Genomic DNA, 23287 nt, shown 5'->3' with positions numbered 1-23287 from the left:
TTACAAAATCAAACTTCCAAAAAACGAAGAGGGCATCAAATAAGGGACGTGGCGATGCTTGTGTAGCTGCTGATGGTGGTAATGCAGCTGATGCAGGAAGAGGACGAGGTCATTCTGCACCTGTTACGTGCACAATTACAACACCTTCCAATGACGCACGCAGGTGACAGGACATTATGCCTCCTTTCGTAGGCTCGAATACTGCTACACTAATGGTAAGGCCACAAGATGTTGGCTGAGAGTAGCTCCAGTTCCTTCATATTATCTTCCACCTGGTCCAGTGGAGAAAGCACACAGTTGGCACCTGAGGACCACGGTCATCTGGCTTCCACCTCACCCCCTTGCAAATCAGCCAAGCAGTCTGTGCCGCACATCATTGGGCAGTATTAGGGCATGTTTCCACGTTCAGGATTCCATCAGGATTTGCTGCAGATTGGATGCTGCGTAGAGCCGCAGCACATCAAAAGAGGAAGCAGGGTACAATGCCACAGTGGGCGGCATCTAGCCAGCACATCGGCTGCTACTGAACACCGCACAGCTGTTATAAGCTCACCAAAGACAGCCCAAACGAAGAGCTCCCTGGCATTGCATTTCTTTAGAGAATGTGCTGCCAACAAGAGACAGGTGGATTGCACTCTGCCCTCAGACCCTGAAGCGAGGCAGAAATGCTCTGAACTCAAGTACCACTTGTTTGACGAGGCATCTGAAATCCAAGCACCAGATGCAGCGGAGCACAAGTCTTAAAAACCAAGACACATCTGAGTCTCCTCCTGCTCCCTCTTCTGCTGCAGTTTCAGCCTCTTCCTTCCAATCAAAAGGTACTGTGACCTCCATGCTTTGTGGGTGAAGTTTCTAAGTTGCTAATGTAGGAATACTGTATACAGGCCTCAGTTTCTGTGAGGGCATTGATAAGATTTTTATGTTATTCAATTAGTTTCTATTTTACCATGGTTCCTATTTTGCAGCCCACATAGCCTTGACTATGACCATTTTACAGCCTTGACTATGACCATTTTACAGCCATTTTAAAGCACAGAAGTTAAGGTGCTCATCGACCTCTACTGGGTTCGGGATCAATTTCAAGGTCAAATTTGGACCTGAACTTTTTACTGTGTTCGTTGAACCCGAACACCCACAGATTCACTCATCTCTACTTGCCATATTTCCAGGAGTCAATGTATAGGAAGTTACCAGAGAAGCAAATAATGCATCCAATCTACAGGAGACTGCTTGATTGCCAGGAGAAGCCAACAATGCACTGAATCTACAGGCGACTATCAGGAAGAGCAAAAAGTGCTCCAGACCATCAGAAATCAACAATGCACCCGATCAGCAGCAGAAAGCACGACCAATAGCAAACCATGCTCCGGTCTATGGGTGATCACGTCAGGATCCAGTCTACTGATATCACGATGTAACTGACCTGTCACCCACTTACTAAAGACAGAAAAATGGAACAAAATGTGTGTGAGTCACTGGAGTCAGCTGACATTCTCCACAACATTACACAGGAGGGTCTTTAAGCTACATATAGAAAGGAGTGGGGAGAATATAATATATTACATTATATAATTTGTACGAGGGGCTCACAGATCCTTAAGCTTCCAGTCGGAGGCTGGTCATGAGTCACCATGAATGTTAAATTTGTAAGGAATTTGCCCAGGCCTTACTGATAAAGGACTGGAGTAAAGCTATATCTATACTCCACCCATTACCCTGCAACATGAGGAGAGGGGAGGAAGGAATACTCCACATTGCTGTACATCAGCACACAATGCAGTTCTACGACACAGGCAGCTCAGAGGGCAAAGCTGGGCTCCTGGCCTTATATTGCCGGATATTCCTATGAGGCTTTACTGTTTACACATCAAACGGAAGACAAATCATAGAATCATAGAATCGTAGAGTTGGAAGGGACCTCCTGGGCCATCTGGTCCAACCCCCTGCTCAAAGCAGGATTCGCTAAATCATCCCAGTTAGATGTCTGTCCAGCCTCTGTTTGAAGACTTCCATTGAAGGAGAACTTCAATTCCCAGTGGTAACACACGGAGCCACCAACATGGCGTCAACTGACCCGAACTTCCAGTACATGGGGGCTGGTGGATCTTACTCAGTGAGATGTAATGGTTAGCAAGACTGGCAATGAGGGAATAAGTCCTAACCAGACATCTCGGATCACCACTTATCTCTAATGGCCAAAAAAGATTGGGCATGTCAAAAGATACCATCTGGAACTGGTGAAGAGCAGGGACTCCCATATTCACATTACATTGTCAACGGAGCCCAACAACAAAATGGCCAACTTTCATCTTATGGTCGTAAGCGCCTTCTTTACTGTTGGTTTATATGGGGGAACTCCTGATCTGCAAGAAACACCCATTTGGAGTACAGAACAAATTGCAGTAAGTACTATAGTGAGTGCCTGCACCCCATGTTTATACATGAGTGCAGTGGGCGAGGCCCCATTATATATCCACCCATAACACACGAGAACACATCTGGTCATCACACTGCGGGGTGCTCGTCTGCCTTATATACTTATTAGTGAGGGCCCCATGTTTTTGTCTGGGCTTCTCTTTTTTGGGAGAGGGGGTGATTTTCTGCCGAGAAGTCTGCTGTGGTGGAGTGACTCATATACACAGGCCCTCCTTGTTCTGACTACCTCACCTGGAAAAATGCAATGAGTATTCATCTGCTCCTAATCTATCATTACAGGAGGTATAATAAACCAGCAGACGAATAACGAACAAACAGGTCGGAGCAGAGCGTCCGTATCAGTTGCTCCATACAACTGCATATTGCCTCACAGATCATCTGATCACGTGGGATCTCGGCAGATGACCCCTGACCATAAAGGGTGGTATTACTAACACAAATACAATGGTAACGAGTGAAGATCAGTAACATCAAGTGCAGATATTTGTGGGATGAGTGGTAGAAAGAGGGCCACACAAAGTCTACAAATATGAAGGCGCTTGTCTTGCTGCCGTCAATCTAAATGAGGAAACTGTACGGAAGGACAATCACAGTACGATTATTCGCCTTATGCAGTTTGCACAGTATCGGCAGCAGGCCCTGCGTATACGATATGGCACACTGCTCGCCAGCTTGTATAAGGGGCAATAATATGGATGAGCGAACCCATAAATGCCTGCTCTGCTTATCGTTGTCTTTATGTGATATTACAATCTTTGCTCACCCCATAAAAGGTTTCAGTGACAACTGCACATAAACCAAGTGCAGATTGACAGGCCCAGGGGGGGGGGCTTCAGCGCGCCCCCAGCAGCCAGGCCCAGGGGGGGGCTCCCTTCAGCGCGCCCCCAGCAGCCAGGCCCAGGGGGGGGCTCCCTTCAGTGCATAAAATTTCCTTGTGTGCTGTATATACAGGTGTGCGCAGCAGAGACCCACATGGGGCGTACTGAGCCATTCAATGCACCCCCTGCCCTCGCCAGCCCACAGGAGGCTCCCCTTTAAAAGGATGTACCCGGCTGGGACTATATACCCCAGTCAGCCACAGCTGTAACAACTGTCTCCCACGTGGCTCACCACAGCAACATAACCTATTTACTGTATATGCAGTGCACATACCCCACCATTCACATTCAATGCACCCTCAGCTGGCCCACAGGGAGAGTCACTGAGCACCGTCAGTGGCCATTGATAGTGTGGGTACATCTTCACGTGGTGTAATAATGAGCCGCGAGATACCCAGATGCAGAGAAGACAAAATCATCCAAACATCTGCACGGAGAGAATGCAGCCATGCATGGGGACGTCACCAAGAGGCCTGGGCCAGGGTGCCAGTAGTCAGGGAGGATGCCATAGATAGGTGCTTGTGGCTGTCAGAGCATTAACCAGCCACTATGGGCTTACACCCAGGCACAGTGCTGAGGCCAACAGGACAGACTGGACCAGCTGCTGCTCCACACACTGACTGTACCCTGAGGAACGCTCCGGGAGAGCTCATCACAGCACGGGATGGGCCAGTTTCACTCCACTGCAATTAGTTTCACTGCTAGGACACACAATAGAGGAAGTGCCTGATCGGTACCGACTCTTAACCTCTTCCTGCCCAGGAACTACCCAATAGTTTACTGCTCTTTGGTATCAGCCATTACAGTCTGGAGAGGGTCTGACTGCAGAATGAATCAAGAGGCTGAGTGGCATGAATAGTAGTGTGCGCCCTGCCCCACGTCAAATCGGACCACCTCCAGAGACATCTGGTGCTCATACACTCCCACTGCAGCGCTGGGGTCCTGGGTTCAAATCCAACCAAGGACGACATCTGAAAGGAGTTTGTGTGTCCTCTCCGTGTTTGCGTGTGTTTCCTCACACACTCCAAAAACAGGAGGTAGGGAATCTAGATTGTGAGCCCCAATGGGGACAGTGGCAATGTCCGTAAAGCTGCTGAATGAATGGCCCTATATATGTGAGTAAATACTGTCATAGGCTGGATACTATGAGGATCACCGGCCCTTTAAATGTTACAACTCTGCATACCTGGTGTGTGCACAAGAGTGACAGTGTCTATGATGTCATCAGCCAGGTATAAAGGGGCAGAAGACCGCTCCACATCAAGCAGAGGGGGAAGTGACGCGCGGACCCTTGTCTCGTTCTCTGTCATTCATTCCTGAGGTTTGCATCTATAGTGCCAATATATTCTATAGCGCCTTAGATTGTACCATGTCGTCCTCCAGCCTCTTACGCTCAGGCCGGCAGAAGCTCCATGGCATCCATTATAAACCATCAGGGTGGGAGGTGTACCTCATTGATCAGCAGCACAAAAACTTGACGAATGTGCAGTGGACAGGAGGGGGCGCTGCAGACACCGCCATGCACAGTGTCACATACTGACTCCCAACCCACAGGCCCTGCACCCATCACTGAACAACATACAGTATAAAATACAGCTCTGGCAACAATTAAGAGACCACTGCACAGTTTTATAAAAATCAGCTTCTCTACAAGTCTGACAGCCATTCCATTCCAGTGTCAGTTGAATTCCAACCAGAGTACACCTCATTCTACTTAATGTGCTTCTGATTAGGTGATCACCTGAACCAAATCTTATTTAACGAAGGAAAGTATAAAAAAAAACCCTGCTGTGGTGTTCACAATCCTCTTGCAATAGGACAAGCTGGATGGCAAAACAAGTGCTAGTAATATCCCAAAAGTAATAGGAATAAAAAATTTTTTTTTTTTTTATAAACTCTTTATTTAAGAATGTTGTTACAGAATTATTATCAAAATACAAGTCAGTATAATCAACATTCACATTTTCTTAAGGAAGGGAATGGGAAAAGAGATGGGAAGGGGAAACATGGATTCAGGTAAAGTTGGGAAAGAACGGAAGGGGTGGGGATGTAGTCCCATTGGATGAAAGCCTCTATCTTTAGACTCACAGTTGTGGAAAACAAAGTATATATATTCATATAAAGCATAAATAGTACCCTGCATTAAAATTCCTTCCGTTAGAGCTTAATCTTGTTTTGATATATAAACCATTGGTGCCATCTTCCATTTAAATTGTCTTGTTTGCGGTGAGCCAGTCAAATTTTTTCAAGGGAATATATATTGTTAGCCTCGTCTACTCATTCTGCTAAGGAAGGTGGATCAGTATCCTTCCAATGTCTAGCGATGAGGATTTTAGCTGCGTTAAGGAAGTGAGAGCTCACAATCTAGTCACTTACACATTTGAGCCCAGGACGGACATTCAAGAGGACCTGTTTAGATGTCAGAGGGTGTATTGTTCGAAAGACATTCTATATGTGACTATATATCATTTTCCAGAAGGGTATAATTTTGGTACATTGACACCATATATGGGCAGGCGTACCTGGCATTAGATTGCATCTCCAACAATAAGAAGAGTAAGATTTGTCACTCCTAGAGAGGGTATCTGGGGTTTTATACCAACGAGAAATAATCTTATAATTTAGCTCCTTTAACCATGTCAAAGGAGTTGAAAAGAAAAGTCTTGAGTGAGGAAAAGAAGGGCTCAATTCTGGCTTTACTAGCAGAGGGATACAGTGAGCATCATGTTACCTCCATCCTTAAAATTTCTAAGACAGCAGTCCATTACAACAAGGTCAAGCAGCAGAGATTGGGGACAACAAAGCCACAGACCGGAAGAGGGCGAAAATAACTCTCCACTGACCGGGATAACCGTCACCTTGTTCGAATGCCACTCAGCAAACGCAGGATGACATCAAGTGACCTACAAAAGGAATGGCAAATGGCAGCTGGGGTGAAGTGCAATAACAGTTCGTAACAGGCTCCTAGAGGCAGGGCTCAAGTCATGTAAAGCTAGAAAAAAGCCTTTCATCAATGAGAAGCAAAGGAGAGCCAGGCTGAAGTTTGCCATAGGGATTGGACCATAGAGGACTGGAGTAAGGTAATCTTCTCTGATGAGTCTAATTTTCAGCTTTGCCCAACACCTGGTCATCTAATAGTTAGACGGAGACCTGGAGAGGCATACAAGCCACCGTGTCTTGCACCCACTGTGAAATTTGGTGGAGGATCGGTGATGATCTGGGGACGCTTCAGCAAGGCTGGAATTGGGCAGGTTAATCTTTGCGAAGGACGTATGAATCAAGCTGCATAAAAGGTTATCATGGAAAAACAGTGGATTCCTTCTGCTCAAGCAATGTTCCCCAACTCTTAGGACTGTTTTTCCAGCAGGACAATGCGCCATGCCATACAGCTAGGTCAATCAATGTGTGGATGAAGGACGACCACATCAAATCCCTGTCATGGCCAGCCCAATCTCCAGACCTGAAACTCGTTGAAAACCTCTGGAATGTAATCGAGAGGAAGATGGATAGTCACAAGCCATCAAACAAAGAAGAACTGCTTACATTTTTGCGCCAGGAGTGGCATAAGGTCACCCAAAAGCAGTGTGATAGACTGGTGGAAAACATGCCAAGACACATGAAAGCTGTGATTGCAAATCATGGTTATTCCACAAAATATTGATTTCTGAACTCTTCCTGAGTTAAAACATTAGTATTGTTGTTTGTAAATGACTATAAACTTGTTTTCTTAGCATTACGAGGTCTACAAGCATTGGGTTTTCTTGTTATTTTGACCATTTCTCATTTTCTGAAAATAAATACAAAATTTATTGCTTGGAAATTCGAACACGTCAGCAGTTTATAGAATAAAAACGCAATTTACATTTTACTCAAAAATATACCTATAAAGAGAAAAGTCAGACAAACTGATAATTTTGCAGTGGTCTCTTAATTTTTGCCAGAGCTGTACATGTGTCCATATAAAATCTCCAATGGTAGAGCAAAATAATAATATACAAGATGTAGCACAGGTGTAATACACAGGACCGGAAAGTAATAAAGCACAGGTGTAATAATCAGGACCAGGGTGTTATAACATATACAGTCCTGCTCACCACTATAGGCACCTCTTCATTTTTTCATAGACTGTACAATAGTTTCAGTAATAAATGGAAACGTACCATAGTTATATCCTCAGGATTTTTTAATTACTGGTCCAGAGTAATCCAACAATAAAGGCACCCCTAATTAATGCTTGGTTGCACACCCTTTGGCATTGATGACGGCCTCCAAACATTTCTTGAAGCCATCTATAAGCTTCTTGCTCTACTCAGCAGGTATTTTCTCCTACTCTTCCTTTGCAGTTTGCTCGAGCTCTTGAATGTTTGCAGGGTTATTTTCCCTATGGCAGATTTCAACTCACCCTAAAGATTTTCAATGGGATTGAGGTCAGGACTCATTGATGGCCATTTTTTCTTTTTTCAACCATTCTTGTGTACTTTGGTTCATTGTCTTGCTGGGGAACCCACGATCTTCGTCTCAAACCAAGTTTTCTTACACTGGATAGGAGATTTCGCTCTAAAATCTCTTGATAATTCTCTGATTTTATGATTCCTGTGATAGAAACAAGGCCTCCAGTACCAGACGCAACAAAGCAACCCACTTCATTATGGATACTCCACCATGTTCAACTGTTGGGAGGGTGTTCTTTTCCTCATAAGCTTCTTTGCGCCGTCTATATTATGGTTTGTCCAGGTACTCTTTAACAAAGATCAATCGCTCTTTTTTATGTATTTTCTTCAGCAATGGTTTCTTCCTTGGCCTTCACCCATAAAGCTCTGCTTGGTTTAGTGTACGTCATATGGTACTTATTGAAATCATGACCTCAGACTGTTCTTCAAGTGTTTGGATGTTTGACGTGGTGTTTTTTTCCACCAACCTTCGAAGACATCTCGTCAATTTTCCTCTTTCCCCACGTCCAGAGAGATTCTTGACGGTCTCAAGCTTAGAAATCTACCAAGGTCTTGGGAGATGGCCTTATACCCTTTGGAAGTCTTGTTTCTCCTAAAAGCAGTTCTGATGTCCTCAGACAACTCCTTCATCTTCACCATTGTGACAAAGGAACAGGGCCTACCATGTGGCTTTATACAACACTGAAGTCATCATTCATTGGCTAATTCATATCACATAGACAACGACAATTAATCACAGGTGATTCTCATTTGTGATTTACAACAAGCAAGTCAAAATGTGTTTCCATACTAATCTAATGTAAAGTGTGCCAATACCAGTGTCACAGCAAGCTTTAGGTTTTTCTATTTTTCTCTCCCATTGTTTATGTTTTAAATTGTTTATGATTTGCTTTTCTATATTTCACACGAATACTCAATACAGAAGATATTCCACATTATGCACTTACACATCATAACAATGAGCAGGACAGAAGCATAGATTTAATACACAGGACCGGGGGGTCTACTAACCTAGACCACAGGTGTAATACACAGGACCGGGGGGTCTACTAACCTAGACCACAGGTGTAATACACAGGACCGGGGGGTCTACTAACCTAGACCACAGGTGTAATACACAGGACCGGGGGGTCTACTAACCTAGACCACAGGTGTAATACACAGGACCGGGGGGTCTACTAACCTAGACCACAGGTGTAATACACAGGACCGGGGGGTCTACTAACCTAGACCACAGGTGTAATACACAGGACCGGGGGGTCTACTAACCTAGACCACAGGTGTAATACACAGGACCGGGGGGTCTACTAACCTAGACCACAGGTGTAATACACAGGACCGGGGGGTCTACTAACCTAGACCACAGGTGTAATACACAGGACCGGGGGGTCTACTAACCTAGACCACAGGTGTAATACACAGGACCGGGGGGTCTACTAACCTAGACCAAAGGTGTAATACACAGGACCGGGGGGTCTACTAACCTAGACCACAGGTGTAATACACAGGACCGTGGGGTCTACTAACCTAGACCACAGGTGTAATACACAGGACCGTGGGGTCTACTAACATAGACCACAGGTGTAATACACAGGACCGGGGGGTCTACTAACCTAGACCACAGGTGTAATACACAGGACCGGGGGGTCTACTAACCTAGACCACAGGTGTAATACACAGGACCGGGGGGTCTACTAACCTAGACCACAGGTGTAATACACAGGACCGGGGGGTCTACTAACCTAGACCACAGGTGTAATACACAGGACCGGGGGGTCTACTAACCTAGACCACAGGTGTAATACACAGGACCGGGGGTCTACTAACCTAGACCACAGGTGTAATACACAGGACCGGGGGTCTACTAACCTAGACCACAGGTGTAATACACAGGACCGGGGGTCTACTAACCTAGACCACAGGTGTAATACACAGGACCGGGGGTCTAATAACCCATAGAACAGGTGTAATACACAGCACCTGATAACACATAGCACAGGTGTAATATACAGGACCGGCAGTCTAATAACCCATAGCACAGGTGTAATACAAAGCACCGGGGTGTAATAACTCACAGCACAGGTGTAATACACAGCAACAGATAACACATAGATCCCCGATCCTGTGTATTACACCTGTGCTAATAACCTAGAGCACAGGTGTAATACACAGGACCGGGGGTCTATTAACCCAGAGCAAAGGTGTAATACACAGGACCGGGGGTCTAATAACCCATAGCACAGGTGTAATACACAGCACCTGATAACACATAGCACAGGTGTAATAAACAGGACCGGGGTGTAATAACCCACAGCACAGATGTAATACACAGCACAGGGGTAGTATACAGGACCGGCAGTCTAATAACCCAAAGCACAGGTGTAATACAAAGCATCGGGGTGTAATAACCCACAGCACAGGTGTAATACACAAGATCGTGGGTCTAAAAACCCATAGCACAGGTGTAATATACAGCACTGGGATGTAATAACATAGCACAGGTGTAAACATACGGGACACGGGTTGGATAAAATACAGTAGAGGTGTAATGAGATGGATACGGTATGATATAACACACAAACCAATATAATGATACGAAATATTATGCACGTGACAGTCCGAAAACGGTCCAGTTTATCTGCTCCTCCGAGCCCCGTCGCCCCCTCCCCGACCCGCAGCCTGTCCAGCCTCTCACCTCCTGCGCTACTCCTCCGGTCTTCTCCAACCTGACACTGAGCCGCACCTCCATCCACAAAGCTCCCCTCCCTGTAACCCCGCCCCTCTAAAAACACCGGTACCAATGACAGACCTCCATCCTCTGTCCCCGCTCCTTTCCCTTCCGCTCACTGGTGGAAAGCAGAAGAAGGCGGAGGCAGAAGGTGAGCTCACTCACAACCTGAGGCATAGTGGCTTCAAGTCACGTGATGAGCGCCATGTTTCTGGTTGTCAAGCAACCATCGATTGGTGACAGTCACCTGTCCGTGACTCTGCTGTAGCAGCCGCTGTACTGATCGCCTGTGGTGCTGTCCGGCAAGAGGGAGAACATATCCTGGTGAGGGACTGCTGGGAGATGCTGTCCATGTACTGGAGGCCGTCTTTCCCTGTGTCTCCTCACTGAGTGGTGGACAGGCCTGGAGACTTGAGGTAGCAGTCACTCCTCCACATCACCCCAAAGCATTTCATATGACAAATTCGTTCCAGCGACGCCAGGCACAGCACAGTCAGCTCTGCTACACCAGACACAGCGCAGTCAGCCGTGCTACACCAGACACAGCGCAGTCAGCTCTGCTACACCAGACACAGCGCAGTCAGCTCTGCTACACCAGACACAGCGCAGTCAGCCGTGCTACACCAGACACAGCGCAGTCAGCTCTGCTACACCAGACACAGCGCAGTCAGCCCTGCTACACCAGACACAGCGCAGTCAGCTGTGCTACACCAGACACAGCGCAGTCAGCTGTGCTACACCAGACACAGCGCAGTCAGCTGTGCTACACCAGACACAGCGCAGTCAGCCGTGCTACACCAGACACAGCGCAGTCAGCTCTGCTACACCAGACACAGCGCAGTCAGCCGTGCTACACCAGACACAGCGCAGTCAGCTGTGCTACACCAGACACAGCGCAGTCAGCTGTGCTACACCAGACACAGCGCAGTCAACTGTGCTACACCAGACACAGCGCAGTCAGCTGTGCTACACCAGACACAGCGCAGTCAGCTGTGCTACACCAGACACAGCGCAGTCAGCCGTGCTACACCATACACAGCGCAGTCAGCTGTGCTACACCAGACACAGCGCAGTCAGCCGTGCTACACCATACACAGCGCAGTCAGCCGTGCTACACCAGACACAGCGCAGTCAGCTCTGCTACACCAGACACAGCGCAGTCAGCTGCGCTACACCAGACACAGCGCAGTCAGCTGCGCTACACCAGACACAGCGCAGTCAGCTGCGCTACACCAGACACAGCGCAGTCAGCTGCGCTACACCAGACACAGCGCAGTCAGCTGTGCTACACTAGACACAGCACAGTCAGCTGTGCTACACCATACACAGCGCAGTCAGCTGTGCTACACTAGACACAGCGCAGTCAGCCGTGCTACACCAGACACAGCGCAGTCAGCTCTGCTACACCAGACACAGCGCAGTCAGCTGCGCTACACCAGACACAGCGCAGTCAGCTGCGCTACACCAGACACAGCGCAGTCAGCTGTGCTACACTAGACACAGCACAGTCAGCTGTGCTACACCAGACACAGCGCAGTCAGCTCTGCTACACCAGACACAGCGCAGTCAGCCGTGCTACACCAGACACAGCGCAGTCAGCCCTGCTACACCAGACACAGCGCAGTCAGCCGTGCTACACCAGACACAGCGCAGTCAGCTGTGCTACACCAGACACAGCGCAGTCAGCTGTGCTACACCAGACACAGCGCAGTCAGCTGTGCTACACCAGACACAGCGCAGTCAGCTGTGCTACACCAGACACAGCGCAGTCAGCTGTGCTACACCAGACACAGCGCAGTCAGCTGTGCTACACCAGACACAGCGCAGTCAGCTGTGCTACACCAGACACAGCGCAGTCAGCTGTGCTACACCAGACACAGCGCAGTCAGCCGTGCTACACCAGACACAGCACAGTCAGCCCTGCTACACCAGACAGAGCGCAGTCAGCCGTGCTACACCAGACACAGCGCAGTCAGCTGTGCTACACCAGACACAGCGCAGTCAGCTGTGCTACACCAGACACAGCGCAGTCAGCTGTGCTACACCAGACACAGCGCAGTCAGCCGTGCTACACCATACACAGCGCAGTCAGCCGTGCTACACCAGACACAGCGCAGTCAGCCGTGCTACACCATACACAGCGCAGTCAGCCGTGCTACACCATACACAGCGCAGTCAGCCGTGCTACACCATACACAGCGCAGTCAGCCGTGCTACACCAGACACAGCGCAGTCAGCTCTGCTACACCAGACACAGCGCAGTCAGCTGTGCTACACCAGACACAGCGCAGTCAGCTGTGCTACACCATACACAGCGCAGTCAGCTGTGCTACACCAGACACAGCGCAGTCAGCTCTGCTACACCAGACACAGCGCAGTCAGCTCTGCTACACCAGACACAGCGCAGTCAGCCGTGCTACACCAGACACAGCGCAGTCAGCTATGCTACACCAGACACAGCACAGTCAGCTCTGCTACACCAGACACAGCGCAGTCAGCCCTGCTACACCAGACACAGCGCAGTCATCCGTGCTACACCAGACACAGCGCAGTCAGCTATGCTACACCAGACACAGCGCAGTCAGCTCTGCTACACCAGACACAGCGCAGTCAACTCTGCTACACCAGACACAGCGCAGTCAGCTCTCCTACACCAGACACAGCGCAGTCAGCTCTGCTACACCAGACACAGCGCAGTCATCCGTGCTACACCAGACACAGCGCAGTCAGCTCTGCTACACCAGACACAGCGCAGTCAGCTGTGCTACACCAGACACAGCGCAGTCAACTCTGCTACACCAGACACAGCGCAGTCAACTCTGCTACACCAGACACAGCGCAGTCAGCTCTGCTACACCAGACACAGCGCAGTCAGCTGTGCTACACCAGACACAGCGCAGTCAGCTGTGCTACACCAGACACAGCGCAGTCAGCTGTGCTACACCAGACTCAGCACAGTCAGCCGTGCTACACCAGACACAGCGCAGTCAGCCCTGCTACACCAGACACAGCGCAGTCAGCTCTGCTACACCAGACTCAGTACAGTCAGCTGTGCTACACCAGACACAGCACAGTCAGCTGTGCTACACCAGACACAGCGCAGTCAGCTGTGCTACACCATACACAGCGCAGTCAGCTGTGCTACACCAGACACAGCGCAGTCAGCATTGCTACACCATACACAGCGCAGTCAGCTGTGCTACACCAGACACAGCGCAGTCAGCTGTGCTACACCAGACTCAGCACAGTCAGCCGTGCTACACCAGACACAGCGCAGTCAGCCCTGCTACACCAGACACAGCGCAGTCAGCTCTGCTACACCAGACTCAGTACAGTCAGCTGTGCTACACCAGACACAGCGCAGTCAGCTGTGCTACACCAGACACAGCGCAGTCAGCCGTGCTACACCATACACAGCGCAGTCAGCTGTACTACACCAGACACAGCGCAGTCAGCCGTGCTACACCAGACACAGCGCAGTCAGCTATGCTACACCAGACACAGCACAGTCAGCTCTGCTACACCAGACACAGCGCAGTCAGTCCTGCTACACCAGACACAGCGCAGTCATCCGTGCTACACCAGACACAGCGCAGTCAGCTATGCTACACCAGACACAGCGCAGTCAGCTCTGCTACACCAGACACAGCGCAGTCAACTCTGCTACACCAGACACAGCGCAGTCAGCTCTGCTACACCAGACACAGCGCAGTCAGCTCTGCTACACCAGACACAGCGCAGTCAGCTCTGCTACACCAGACACAGCGCAGTCATCCGTGCTACACCAGACACAGCGCAGTCAGCTATGCTACACCAGACACAGCGCAGTCAGCTCTGCTACACCAGACACAGCGCAGTCAACTCTGCTACACCAGACACAGTGCAGTCAGCTCTGCTACACCAGACACAGCGCAGTCAGCTGTGCTACACCAGACACAGCGCAGTCAGCTGTGCTACACCAGACACAGCGCAGTCAGCTCTGCTACACCATACACAGCGCAGTCAGCTGTGCTACACCAGACACAGCGCAGTCAGCTGTGCTACACCAGACACAGCGCAGTCAGCTGTGCTACACCAGACACAGCGCAGTCAGCTGTGCTACACCAGACACAGCGCAGTCAGCCGTGCTACACCAGACACAGCGCAGTCAGCTCTGCTACACCATACACAGCGCAGTCAGCTGTGCTACACCAGACACAGCGCAGTCAGCTGTGCTACACCAGACACAGCGCAGTCAGCTGTGCTACACCAGACACAGCGCAGTCAGCTGTGCTACACCAGACACAGCGCAGTCAGCTGTGCTACACCAGACTCAGCACAGTCAGCCGTGCTACACCAGACACAGCGCAGTCAGCCCTGCTACACCAGACACAGCGCAGTCAGCTGTGCTACACCAGACTCAGCACAGTCAGCTGTGCTACACCAGACACAGCGCAGTCAGCCGTGCTACACCAGACACAGCGCAGTCAGCTCTGCTACACCATACACAGCGCAGTCAGCTGTGCTACACCAGACACAGCGCAGTCAGCCGTGCTACACCATACACAGCGCAGTCAGCTTTGCTACACCAGACACAGCGCAGTCAGCTGTGCTACACCAGACTCAGTACAGTCAGCCGTGCTACACCAGACACAGCGCAGTCAGCCGTGCTACACCAGACACAGCGCAGTCAGCTCTGCTACACCATACACAGCGCAGTCAGCTGTGCTACACCAGACACAGCTGCTACACCAGACACAGCGCAGTCAGCCGTGCTACACCAGAAACAGCACAGTCAGCCGTGCTACACCAGACACAGCGCAGTCAGCTGTGCTACACCAGACTCAGCACAGTCAGCTCTGCTACACCAGACACAGCACAGTCAGCCCTGCTACACCAGACACAGCGCAGTCAGCCGTGCTACACCAGACACAGCGCAGTCAGGTCTGCTACACCAGACACAGCGCAGTCAGCCCTGCTACACCATACACAGCGCAGTCAGCCGTGCTGCACCATACACAGCGCAGTCAGCCGTGCTGCACCATACACAGCGCAGTCAGCTCTGCTACACCAGACACAGCGCAGTCAGCTGTGCTACACCAGACACAGCGCAGTCAGCTGTGCTACACCAGACACAGCGCAGTCAGCTGTGCTACACCAGACACAGCGCAGTCAGCTGTGCTACACCAGACACAGCGCAGTCAGCCGTGCTACACCAGACACAGCGCAGTCAGCCGTGCTACACCAGACACAGCGCAGTCAGCCGTGCTACACCAGACACAGCGCAGTCAGCCGTGCTACACCAGACACAGCGCAGTCAGCCGTGCTACACCAGACACAGCGCAGTCAGCCGTGCTACACCATACACAGCGCAGTCAGCCGTGCTACACCAGACACAGCGCAGTCAGCCGTGCTACACCAGACACAGCGCAGTCAGCCGTGCTACACCAGACACAGCGCAGTCAGCTCTGCTACACCAGACACAGCGCAGTCAGCTCTGCTACACCAGACACAGCGCAGTCAGCTGTGCTACACCAGACACAGCGCAGTCAGCTGTACTACACCAGACACAGCGCAGTCAGCTATGCTACACCAGACACAGCACAGTCAGCTCTGCTACACCAGACACAGCGCAGTCAGCCCTGCTACACCAGACACAGCGCAGTCATCCGTGCTACACCAGACACAGCGCAGTCAGCTATGCTACACCAGACACAGCGCAGTCAGCTCTGCTACACCAGACACAGCGCAGTCAACTCTGCTACACCAGACACAGCGCAGTCAGCTCTGCTACACCAGACACAGCGCAGTCAGCTCTGCTACACCAGACACAGCGCAGTCATCCGTGCTACACCAGACACAGCGCAGTCAGCTATGCTACACCAGACACAGCGCAGTCAGCTCTGCTACACCAGACACAGCGCAGTCAACTCTGCTACACCAGACACAGCGCAGTCAGCTCTGCTACACCAGACACAGCGCAGTCAGCTGTGCTACACCAGACACAGCGCAGTCAGCTGTGCTACACCAGACACAGCGCAGTCAGCTCTGCTACACCATACACAGCGCAGTCAGCTGTGCTACACCAGACACAGCGCAGTCAGCTGTGCTACACCAGACACAGCGCAGTCAGCTGTGCTACACCAGACACAGCGCAGTCAGCTGTGCTACACCAGACACAGCGCAGTAAGCCGTGCTACACCAGACACAGCGCAGTCAGCTTTGCTACACCATACACAGCGCAGTCAGCTTTGCTACACCAGACACAGCACAGTCAGCCCTGCTACACCAGACACAGCGCAGTCAGCCGTGCTACACCAGACACAGCGCAGTCAGCCGTGCTACACCAGACACAGCGCAGTCAGGTCTGCTACACCAGACACAGCGCAGTCAGCCCTGCTACACCATACACAGCGCAGTCAGCCGTGCTGCACCATACACAGCGCAGTCAGCCGTGCTGCACCATACACAGCGCAGTCAGCTCTGCTACACCAGACACAGCACAGTCAGCTGTGCTACACCAGACACAGCGCAGTCAGCTGTGCTACACCAGACACAGCGCAGTCAGCTGTGCTACACCAGACACAGCGCAGTCAGCTGTGCTACACCAGACACAGCGCAGTCAGCTGTGCTACACCAGACACAGCGCAGTCAGCTGTGCTACACCAGACACAGCGCAGTCAGCTGTGCTACACCAGACACAGCGCAGTCAGCTCTGCTACACCAGACACAGCGCAGTCAGCCCTGCTACACCAGACACAGCGCAGTCAGCCCTGCTACACCAGACACAGCGCAGTCAGCCCTGCTACACCAGACACAGCGCAGTCAGCTGTGCTACACCAGACACAGCGCAGTCAGCTCTGCTACACCAGACACAGCGCAGTCAGCTGCGCTACACCAGACACAGCGCAGTCAGCTGTGCTACACTAGACACAGCGCAGTCAGCTGTGCTACACCATACACAGCGCAGTCAGCTGTGCTACACTAGACACAGCGCAGTCAGCTGTGCTACACTAGACACAGCGCAGTCAGCTGTGCTACACCAGACACAGCGCAGTCAGCTGTGCTACACCAGACACAGCGCTGTCAGCCCTGCTACACCATACACAGCGCAGTCAGCTGTGGTACACCTGACACAGCACAGTCAGCTCTGCTACACCAGACACAGCGCAGTCAGCTCTGCTACACCAGACACAGCACAGTCAGCTCTGCTACACCAGACACAGCACAGTCAGCTCTGCTACACCAGACACAGTGCAGTCAGCCCTGCTACACCAGACACAGCGCAGTCAGCCCTGCTACACCAGACACAGCGCAGTCAGCTCTGCTACACCAGACACAGCGCAGTCAGCTCTGCTACACCAGACACAGCGCAGTCAGCTCTGCTACACCAGACACAGCGCAGTCAGCTCTGCTACACCAGACACAGCACAGTCAGCCCTGCTACACCAGACACAGCGCAGTCAGCCGTGCTACACCAGACACAGCGCAGTCAGCCGTGCTACACCAGACACAGCGCAGTCAGGTCTGCTACACCAGACACAGCGCAGTCAGCCCTGCTACACCATACACAGCGCAGTCAGCCGTGCTGCACCATACACAGCGCAGTCAGCCGTGCTGCACCATACACAGCGCAGTCAGCTCTGCTACACCAGACACAGCACAGTCAGCTGTGCTACACCAGACACAGCGCAGTCAGCTGTGCTACACCAGACACAGCGCAGTCAGCTGTGCTACACCAGACACAGCGCAGTCAGCTGTGCTACACCAGACACAGCGCAGTCAGCTGTGCTACACCAGACACAGCGCAGTCAGCTGTGCTACACCAGACACAGCGCAGTCAGCTGTGCTACACCAGACACAGCGCAGTCAGCTGTGCTACACCAGACACAGCGCAGTCAGCTCTGCTACACCAGACACAGCGCAGTCAGCCCTGCTACACCAGACACAGCGCAGTCAGCCCTGCTACACCAGACACAGCGCAGTCAGCCCTGCTACACCAGACACAGCGCAGTCAGCTGTGCTACACCAGACACAGCGCAGTCAGCTGTGCTACACCAGACACAGCGCAGTCAGCTCTGCTACACCAGACACAGCGCAGTCAGCTGCGCTACACCAGACACAGCGCAGTCAGCTGTGCTACACTAGACACAGCGCAGTCAGCTGTGCTACACCATACACAGCGCAGTCAGCTGTGCTACACTAGACACAGCGCAGTCAGCTGTGCTACACTAGACACAGCGCAGTCAGCTGTGCTACACCAGACACAGCGCAGTCAGCTGTGCTACACCAGACACAGCGCTGTCAGCCCTGCTACACCATACACAGCGCAGTCAGCTGTGGTACACCTGACACAGCACAGTCAGCTCTGCTACACCAGACACAGCGCAGTCAGCTCTGCTACACCAGACACAGCACAGTCAGCTCTGCTACACCAGACACAGCACAGTCAGCTCTGCTACACCAGACACAGCGCAGTCAGCCCTGCTACACCAGACACAGCGCAGTCAGCCCTGCTACACCAGACACAGCGCAGTCAGCTCTGCTACACCAGACACAGCGCAGTCAGCTCTGCTACACCAGACACAGCGCAGTCAGCTCTGCTACACCAGACACAGCGCAGTCAGCTCTGCTACACCAGACACAGCGCAGTCAGCTGCGCAACACCAGACACAGCGCAGTCAGCTGTGCTACACCAGACACAGCACAGTCAGCCCTGCTGCACCATACACAGCGCAGTCAGCTGTGCTGCACCATACACAGCGCAGTCAGCTGTGCTGCACCATACACAGCGCAGTCAGCTGTGCTGCACCATACACAGCGCAGTCAGCTGTGCTGCACCATACACAGCGCAGTCAGCTGTGCTGCACCATACACAGCGCAGTCAGCTCTGCTACACCAGACACAGCGCAGTCAGCTCGCAGTCAGCTGCGCTACACCAGACACAGCACAGTCAGCTGCGCTACACCAGACACAGCGCAGTCAGCTGTGCTACACTAGACTTAGCACAGTCAGCTGTGCTACACCAGACACAGCACAGTCAGCTCTGCTACACCAGACACAGCACAGTCAGCCCTGCTACACCAGACACAGCGCAGTCAGCCCTGCTACACCATACACAGCGCAGTCAGCTGTGCTGCACCATACACAGCGCAGTCAGCTGTGCTGCACCATACACAGCGCAGTCAGCTGTGCTGCACCATACACAGCGCAGTCAGCTGTGCTACACCAGACACAGCGCAGTCAGCTGTGCTACACCAGACACAGCGCAGTCAGCTGCGCTACACCAGACACAGCGCAGTCAGCTTTGCTACACCAGACACAGCGCAGTCAGCTGGTCTACACCAGACACAGTACAGTCAGCTGCGCTACACCAGACACAGCACAGTCAGCTGCGCTACACCAGACACAGCGCAGTCAGCTGTGCTACACCAGACACAGCGCAGTCAGCTGTGCTACACCAGACACAGCGCAGTCAGCTGTGCTACACCAGACACAGCGCAGTCAGCTGTGCTACACCAGACACAGCGCAGTCAGCTGTGCTACACCAGACACAGCGCAGTCAGCCGTGCTACACCAGACACAGCGCAGTCAGCTCTGCTACACCAGACACAGCGCAGTCAGCTCTGCTACACCAGACACAGCGCAGTCAGCTCTGCTACACCAGACACAGCGCAGTCAGCTCTGCTACACCAGACACAGCGCAGTCAGCCGTGCTACACCAGACACAGCGCAGTCAGCCGTGCTACACCAGACACAGCGCAGTCAGCCGTGCTACACCAGACACAGCGCAGTCAGCCGTGCTACACCAGACACAGCGCAGTCAGCCGTGCTACACCAGACACAGCGCAGTCAGCCGTGCTACACCAGACACAGCGCAGTCAGCCGTGCTACACCAGACACAGCGCAGTCAGCTGTGCTACACCAGACACAGCGCAGTCAGCTGTGCTACACCAGACACAGCGCAGTCAGCTGTGCTACACCAGACACAGCGCAGTCAGCTGTGCTACACCAGACACAGCGCAGTCAGCCCTGCTACACCAGACACAGCGCAGTCAGCCCTGCTACACCAGACACAGCGCAGTCAGCTGTGCTACACCAGACACAGCGCAGTCAGCTCTGCTACACCAGACACAGCGCAGTCAGCTGCTCTACACCAGACACAGCGCAGTCAGCTGTGCTACACTAGACACAGCACAGTCAGCTGTGCTACACCATACACAGCGCAGTCAGCTGTGCTACACTAGACACAGCGCAGTCAGCTGTGCTACACCAGACACAGCGCAGTCAGCCCTGCTACACCATACACAGCGCAGTCAGCTCTGCTACACCAGACACAGCACAGTCAGCTGTGGTACACCTGACACAGCGCAGTCAGCTCTGCTACACCAGACACAGCGCAGTCAGCTCTGCTACACCAGACACGGCACAGTCAGCTCTGCTACACCAGACACAGCACAGTCAGCTCTGCTACACCAGACACAGCGCAGTCAGCCCTGCTACACCAGACACAGCGCAGTCAGCTCTGCTACACCAGACACAGCGCAGTCAGCTCTGCTACACCAGACACAGCGCAGTCAGCTCTGCTACACCAGACACAGCGCAGTCAGCTGCGCTACACCAGACACAGCGCAGTCAGCTGTGCTACACCAGACACAGCACAGTCAGCCCTGCTACACCATACACAGCGCAGTCAGCTGTGCTGCACCATACACAGCGCAGTCAGCTGTGCTGCACCATACACAGTCAGCTGTGCTGCACCATACACAGCGCAGTCAGCTGTGCTGCACCATACACAGCGCAGTCAGCTCTGCTACACCAGACACAGCGCAGTCAGCTCGCAGTCAGCTGCGCTACACCAGACACAGCACAGTCAGCTGTGCTACACTAGACACAGCACAGTCAGCTGTGCTACACCAGACACAGCGCAGTCAGCTCGCAGTCAGCTGCGCTACACCAGACACAGCGCAGTCAGCTGTGCTACACTAGACACAGCACAGTCAGCTGTGCTACACCAGACACAGCACAGTCAGCTCTGCTACACCAGACACAGCACAGTCAGCCCTGCTACACCAGACACAGCGCAGTCAGCTCGCAGTCAGCTGCGCTACACCAGACACAGCGCAGTCAGCTGTGCTACACTAGACACAGCACAGTCAGCTGTGCTACACCAGACACAGCACAGTCAGCTCTGCTACACCAGACACAGCGCAGTCAGCTCTGCTACACCAGACACAGCGCAGTCAGCTCGCAGTCAGCTGCGCTACACCAGACACAGCGCAGTCAGCTGTGCTACACTAGACACAGCACAGTCACCTGTGCTACACCAGACACAGCACAGTCAGCCCTGCTACACCAGACACAGCACAGTCAGCCCTGCTACACCAGACACAGCACAGTCAGCCCTGCTACACCATACACAGCGCAGTCAGCTGTGCTGCACCATACACAGCGCAGTCAGCTGTGCTGCACCATACACAGCGCAGTCAGCTGTGCTACACCAGACACAGCGCAGTCAGCTGTGCTACACCAGACACAGCGCAGTCAGCTGTGCTACACCAGACACAGCGCAGTCAGTCTGCTACACCAGACTCAGCGCAGTCAGCTCTGCTATGCCAAATACAGCGCAGTCAGCACTGCTACGCCAGACACAGCACAGTCAGCTGTGGTACACCTGACACAGCACAGTCAACTCTGCTACACCAGACACAGCACAGTCAGCTCTGCTACACCAGACACAGCACAGTCAGCTCTGCTACACCAGACACAGCACAGTCAGCTGCGCTACACCAGACACAGCGCAGTCAGCTGCGCTACACCAGACACAGCGCAGTCAGCTGTGCTACACCAGACACAGCGCAGTCAGCTGTGCTACACGAGACATAGCACAGTCAGCCGTGCTACACCAGACACAGCGCAGTCAGCCCTGCTACATCATACACAGCGCAGTCAGCTGTGCTGCACCATACACAGCGCAGTCAGCTGTGCTGCACCATACACAGCGCAGTCAGCTGTGCTACACCAGACACAGCGCAGTCAGCTGTGCTACACCAGACACAGCACAGTCAGCTGCGCTACACCAGACACAGCGCAGTCAGCTTTGCTACACCAGACACAGCGCAGTCAGCTGGTCTACACCAGACACAGTACAGTCAGCTGCGCTACACCAGACACAGCGCAGTCAGCTGCGCTACACCAGACACAGCGCAGTCAGCTGTGCTACACCAGACACAGCGCAGTCAGCTGTGCTACACCAGACACAGCGCAGTCAGCTGTGCTACACCAGACACAGCGCAGTCAGCTGTGCTACACCAGACTCAGCGCAGTCAGCTCTGCTACACCAGACACAGCACAGTCAGCTGTGGTACACCAGACACAGCACAGTCAGCTCTGCTACACCAGACTCAGCACAGTCAGCTGTGCTACACCAGACACAGCGCAGTCAGCTCGCAGTCAGCTGCTCTTCACCAGACACAGCGCAGTCAGCTGTGCTACACCAGACACAGCGCAGTCAGCTTTGCTACACCAGACACAGCACAGTCAGCTGTGCTACACCGGACACAGCGCAGTCAGCCCTGCTACACCAGACACAGCGCAGTCAGCTCTGCTACACCAGACACAGCGCAGTCAGCTGTGCTACACCAGAGACAGCACAGTCAGCTCTGCTACACCAGAGACAGCACAGTCAGCTCTGCTACACCAGACACAGCACAGTCAGCTGTGCTGCACCATACACAGCGCAGTCAGCTGTGCTGCACCATACACAGCGCAGTCAACTGTGCTGCACCATACACAGCGCAGTCAGCTGTGCTGCA

General features: G+C 52.6%; 1 protein-coding gene across 3 annotated transcripts in view; it reads right to left on the bottom strand.

The window, feature by feature from the left end:
- CGN (cingulin) overlaps positions 1-10608 on the bottom strand; it is a 64797-nt gene extending 54189 nt beyond the window's left edge. For 2 of the 3 annotated variants that reach the window (XM_073564626.1, XM_073564628.1), the window contains exon 1: positions 10461-10608. The gene's annotated coding sequence lies outside the window, so the exon portion shown is untranslated. Of the gene's footprint in view, positions 1-10347; positions 10369-10460 lie in introns of those variants that run through there. The other variant, XM_073564627.1, reaches the window with a different exon arrangement.
- Positions 10609-23287: the final 12679 nt, after the last annotated feature.

Source organism: Dendrobates tinctorius, unplaced genomic scaffold (genome assembly GCF_039654945.1).
Source record: "Dendrobates tinctorius isolate UK_male_01 unplaced genomic scaffold, ASM3965494v1 ptg000468l, whole genome shotgun sequence".
In the NCBI taxonomy this organism is placed as follows: domain Eukaryota; kingdom Metazoa; phylum Chordata; class Amphibia; order Anura; family Dendrobatidae; genus Dendrobates; species Dendrobates tinctorius.
This window is presented reverse-complemented; position numbering and strand designations above follow the sequence as displayed.